Here is a 6,923-nt window from a genome sequence, read left to right on the forward strand (position 1 = left end):
TAGGAATCTTTAGGAATTTTTAATTGAGTTTAATAAACTTTTTCCTAATAACCTTTTTGCGTGATTTCTTTGATTTATTATTTTCTGTATGAGTGTGGTAAGTAGAAAAATATTTAATTTGATGATATAACCATACGATTCAAAAAAAAACGTCTGAGTTAGCTGGTACTATAATAATGTATTTTTTTATGTAAAATTATTTGGCGAATAATATTGATTACCATTTCAAAGTCAAGTTGACCCCTTTTTATGATACATTCCATGTTATTAAAGTTATGTTACTTATAATTTCTAAGACTGTTAGTATAATATAAATTTTTTTTTTAAATATTTTATTTAAGAAGAATGAACATAATTTTTACTTGTTCTATCAAAATAAGTTATGTAGATTCCTTAAAATAACTCACAATAAAAGTTGAACTGTTAATACATATTCTTGGCTAAGTTTTTATTGTTTTATATTCGATATTTATATAAAGGCATATTATAATTTTAGTGAAAAATAAAGTATTTGACCAGCTTTAAACTTTAGCGTTTTTCATTATACAGGGTCCGGCAAAAGTGCGTCGGGCATCTGCAGCTCCTATATAAAAACTTGGGAATTTTGTTTAAGTGCAAATGTAAAGTATGTACGAGGGATGTATTTCAGGAAAATATTTTAAATTCTACGGGGTGGCTCAAAAAAGTGTGAGTAGATCGGGATGATTTTTTTAAAATGAACACCTTGTATATTATTGTATTTTTGGCTTTCTTTTTGATTACTTTACATAATCCTAAGATATTATGGAATATTTATATACCAAAAAATCAATCCTTTTTTTGGTACCGAAATTAATTTAACTGGTGTCGGGACGACACAAACCGAGCATCGGTGTATATCGGCCCAAAAAATACCTGTCAAGTTTCTGTTCGATTCGTCTGTATGTGTCTTAGTGTTGGCGGTTGGAGTCGCCATGAATGTTTGTAGGCATAATGTGGATTAATATATGTTTTGGGTAAGTGGTCAGTTAATCTTATTTTGATATTTTTTAAAAAACTGCTTCTCCTATAGTGCCTGAAGAAGCGACAATAAAGTCGCGAAACGTCGCAAAAACATTGTTTCCTTTCAAGCCTTCCCAAACACCCACGATTTTTTTTCTGCATGTTACTTTTTTACAATTTTTTCGGTGTTTATACATTTCCATTTATTGCTCGTTACACATCATACATAAATAATATCGAAATATCATCCAGTGGCAACGCTGGCGCGCAGTGAATAAGTATTAATGTTGTAATCGCGGAGAAATTTGTTTACAAGTAGTTGACAAAGTAAGTCTTTAGTCTTTAAATAAAGAAGTGCCATAATTAGAACGGCTAATCATCTTTAAAAAGGCAAATTTGTTAGAAAACGCCCCGCCGTGGTCAATAACTTTGGACTTTGAACCATCACATAAATCGATTAACAATAATTATTTGACCTAGTTTTGGACAAGTACAGCGGACGTCGTTGCCAATTGCAATATTTTTTATTTGAGTAACAGATATTATAATATATAATATACACCGTAAGAATGGTAGATACGCTCATATTCAAACAATTTCAAGAAATCAAATCTTTAATACAGAACAGCAAAAAAGAATTAAAAGAAGACATTAAAACGGTGAGAGAGGATTTGTCAATTCAAACGGAAGTTCTAAAGGAGAGTATTACTGTAATACAAAGTAAATTAAACGATATAGAATACAGGGTACAAGCACTAGAAAAATTAGCTAGGAAGAACAATTTGATAATATTTGGGCTACGGGACCACAGAAACCTAAAGGACTTTGAATTAGCTACTTGGGTAACCGAGCAACTAAGAAATCTGTTAGAAGTAGATATAAATATAAGCGATATAAACAATTTATACTACTTAGGAAACGACTCAACGAAACCGCTACGTATAGAACTCAATTCATATTTAAAAAAGGCATTGATTCTTCGAAGCGCCTATAAGCTGAAGGGAAAGAACATTTTTATTAACCACGATCTTTCCAAGAAAGAGAGAGTGGTGAACAAGGTACTCAAACAAAATTTAAAAGAGGCAAAGGAAAAGGGTTTAAGGGCGTACATTAAAAGGGATACTCTTGTAATTGGCAGCGAAACTTATAATTACGAACAATTGGTGGAGAGAGGAAATAAAGGTAACGAATCTGATTGCGAAGTCTTTACCGATATTCCATCTAGACCATCCCTAAGTGCTCCGGGGACACCCGTCAACGAACAACCTGTACAACCTATAGAGCGTCACAAGCAAGAAACTCACTATCCGGATCCAAAAGCTAAGCCGACCAGTACTATTGAATTTACCATTAATCCGGGAGCATCGCTACGCAAACTCGCAGGGGTTCGGCTGGCCTTATAACCGCATCCCTACCTTCAACTAATAAGGGAAGACCAGCAACAAGAAGTTACTCGAAGCCGGTATAGAAATGAAGATGTCGTCAAGTGTAAAGAGACATTTTTTTTTAAACAAAACGTTAGTGAATTATTTATATACATTGATGGCGCTCGTTTGTGCGCGGCTACAATTTCCTTGTAATTTTAGTCTAATTGGAGATATAAGCATATATCGCGACTTGACTCTGCACTTTTGGGACTTTTAAATAATTAAAATATACTATATGTTTAAATTTAATTTGGTGTTGGGCTAAAAATAAATAGACTATTAATATTTAAATATATAGTAAATACATGGACGTTTATAAACCAATATAGATTATTTGTTTCTTTATTAAAGGTATTTGGAGTATATTGTAAAACAAAAAAATATATATTTTATCTTTTATTCTCTTTTGAAAAATTAGGTGTTTCCGATATGGGTCAGATTGCAAGTTAAATATTTAAAAGCTTAACATATAAGATAACAATGAATTCATATATTAGGGACTTTGAAACAAGGTTGATTGAGGCAGATGTGGTGGATGACATTAATATATGTAAATTTGACATTGAATTATCATCATTTAAACTTTTTCATAATAATATTCGTAGCATAGATCACAATTTTGATGAGCTTCTTGTTCTTTTACGTGGAATAGATTTTGAATTTGATTGTATAGTACTTACTGAAAGTTTTAAAATTTGGAATATTGATTTATATAGGATACCGGGATACAACATTATATATAATGAAGGAAGTCTAAATAAAAATGATGGAGTAGTAGTACTTATAAAATGTTCGTTAAATTATTCCTATAAAATACTAGATATTATAGGAGATAAGACCGCTGTGTAATAACTTGTTTTTTAGCGTGCTTAAGTGTTGGACAATGAAATATATTAATTTGATACATTTAGATATTGTTAAGAATTTAGTATAAAATATTGTAGTTATTGTTGTAGAAATAAAACTCCTCAGACAAGGTTCTACCTTAAGAGGATATTATGTTTATTCACTATTTTGTATTCGTAAGTTATGTATAAGTCTTGTATATACTTTGTAATTGGATCAGTTTGAATAAACATTATTTATTATTATTATTATTATTATCAACGGCAATATAACATGTTAAAACGATTGACCTGTTTTTAAATTGTACCCCGCAACCCCTATTTTAATTCCAGATCATAATTGTATATCACAGTCTATCCCCCCCTTCCTCACACCCCGCTATCGACTTTTTACCATCGGCGTTTCCAATAAACTCGATCTCTGATGATTTGCGAAAATTCCAACCCTGATTAACTGGAACAGAGGCGTTGATGTAATTTAGCACCCACTTTGACACTGGACCTTTGTCGAAGATTTTTTGTCCTCTGGCCCACTTTAACTAGAAACTTCTTAATTGCCTCGGTTGTGATGATACCTAATTATAAGCGACACCAGTTAAATTTTTAGTTACGTAATCTAGGGCGCGATTTAACTTATTAACTTTAAACAGCGTACACACTATGCCAGAAACAACCCGAAACATGTCAAGGTCGCATTTCGTCGCTCAACTTTGATGAGTTTCGATTTATTTCCAGTTGTCTTGACCCACTTCGGTTTGCCTCGACCTACTTTCGATTCTCAAAAGCGCCTGAAAACTACTCGTGAGGAGGGCGAGGGGGATTTTTTTGGCGTTTTTTATTACCTCGTTCAATTTTGTTTTGTTTTGAGCTATTTCCAGAACGTGGCGGTATCTGTATCGGAGGCAAAGGATTTTTTTTCATAAATCTCAGTGAAATAAGTCAACCTAGACGTTTCTAAAATAGCTGTTGTTACGATAATATTTCGTTAATTACATCTCGTTTTATGTTATATTGATATAATATATTCCACAGAATTAATTTTTAAACACGCGTTTATTATATGTATAGTAGATATTTAGGAACAAAACTTTTCACTTAAACTACAGGAATATTTTTATGATTTAATTTTATTATAATGAATTAGTATATAAAATTGTATATGATAGGTTTGTTTACGACTTTAATTGATTAATATAACAGTAGTATTGCTTGATGAGTAATACTGGTAACATTATCAATATATCCGCTTGTGAAAATTATTAATTGACCCGATGTCAACAAAAGTATGATCCACGCACATTATTCAAAAGCAATGTTCTTTTATTGTTCTTAAGAAAAATCTGCAAACGATACTTTTATTAGCACCCAGGATGGTTTGATATAAATCCACTCAACTAATATTTATTATGCAGGGGATTTAGACAATTAAAACTAGAAAAACAAAACCAAATTCGTACACGATTTTTTAAATAATTTTGTGTATATTTTGTTCATGAGGCGCAATACCGTTGATTATAAGCCAATAAATGGTAGACCGCTAGTTAGTCACTGTTTTATATGTTTTTACTACCGTATGATCGAAAAAAAATGGCGTCCAGTTGGCTTGGAAATGACGGTCGATGACATTTCCCATATAATTTTACATATAAAATGACAGCGATCTTCATTTCATAGCCATCGCTGACGCCGTTTTTATTCGATCATACGGTATATTGTAATTAATAATATTAGACAATGATTAAAACACACAAAAAATATTCTTGTGTAACCTTCGAGGAATAGCCAATTTAATTTACCATGGGTAACTGTTTTTCCACGTTTACTTATTTTTCTGAAGCCACCACAATGTTTGACCTTGATTGCCTAGTGCTATTTCACAAAATAGTACGATAAATATAAGCCCGTGTTATAAAAATTAGTTCCTACTTGTTGTTTGTTTTTTAAACTAAATTTAACTTATTTAGTTCTAATCAACTTAATTTTTTAAGGCCAACTTAATTTTTTTAAATACGGACCTGCACTTTTTATTTCAGTTTTTGAAAGAACTCGGTCTCCTGAGTACAATGATATGCCACACTTTATACTTATTTTTTGTTTTGGGTACCTTAACAACAACAAAATTATTTAATTATCATTTAAAATATTTTCTAATTTTTTTAAGTCCGACTCTGATTTTTTTTAACAATTTAATCTGATTATATTTATCGCAATAATATTGACCAGCGCTAATTAACATTGAGGAAAATCGAGCCAATTGGAAGACTCAAATAAATAATATCTAGGTCAGCAATTTAAACAACTTAATTTTAACTTTTATTTGTTCTGAATTTGAAATATCAGTGTGCGATCTCTAATAAAATGGATAATATTAATCGTAGTTATTATAAATAAATCAACTTCTGCAAATTAGTATCGGATGCTCTACATGTTCGAAAGGAAAAAAGACCCTCCCTATTGCACAAATTTATTTTTCGTTCAATTTTATTTATAGCCCTTTGAATTCTCTTCTTATATTTCCGATTGCATTTTGTACTCTTTATTGTAAATGTGACTAAGAACTTCGCTGGCCATTATACTGCTCTACCATTTCCAATCCATCTTCCGGGGAAATGATTTTATTGTTTATATTATATTATATTTATATTATTTTTTATCATTTTATTGCATTTGATTTTTCGTATTCACTGTTTTACCTCACGTCATTAAGTTTGAAAGCTTACCAATATTGTAACGATGAATAGATTAAATATTTAAAAAAAAACAGAGCTGGACTTGAAATTAGTATAAATAAATTGTTTTCAAATGTCCGAAACAAAAAAAATATTAAGGGTGGCATTGTACTTAGGAGACCGAGTTCTTTCAAAACTTGAAATAAAAAATGCAGGTCCGTATTTAAACAAAATAAGTTGGCCTCTGTATCTCCCAAATTTTCAGCTAATTTGAAAATATAAAAATACTAACAGATACCCCTCCTACAGTGGCTATGAAAATGTGCAATTAATTTTTTGATTTTCTAAAAGGTAACTACAGGAAAAAATAAAATTGGTTTTCAAACAAAAATCTTTTTCTTAAAAAAACTCAGCATCCTTGAAATTTTTGAAAGTTTTTTGATGGAATCTTGGTTAACATCCCAAGGCGCAACCTTGCCCTAATTTAACCATCTTCGTATCTATTACGGTTTCCGAGATACCAATGCTCGTACCTCGAATTTATAGCACCATGTATACTACTATTTACTTTCAGAATAGATATGCATTAGTTTTGAGAGGATGCATTAATCAAATTACATTCTAATTCCTTTTCATCTTTTTAAACCAAACTTTTTATGACTCACATCTTTAGTGTGCGGGGGCTTTTATCTGCTCAATCTCGTTAAATTTTCAGGTTATGCCATAGAAAATCGATAGTAATTTCATCGGCTTTAAATGCTTAGTTCAAGCATTTGTGTCTGCTATGCTCTAGCGAAGCCTTAATAATATAAGTGCTACTAGAACCCCGGATTTATCTAAAGTCTGTTTCAATGTGGTGCTGAAGCGTTAGTGTGTTAATGTATTACATTTATACAGGGTGTAAATAAATGATTACAAAAAAAATCAGGTTACACGATGGTCGAAAAAAAACTCTAGTAAAGTTTGAGCTCTTAATACTGATATTAAGAGGTGACTGACAT

The sequence above is a fragment of the Sitophilus oryzae genome, unplaced genomic scaffold (genome assembly GCF_002938485.1).
Source record: "Sitophilus oryzae breed Bouriz unplaced genomic scaffold, Soryzae_2.0 scaffold_942_pilon_pilon, whole genome shotgun sequence".
In the NCBI taxonomy this organism is placed as follows: Eukaryota; Metazoa; Arthropoda; class Insecta; order Coleoptera; family Curculionidae; genus Sitophilus; species Sitophilus oryzae.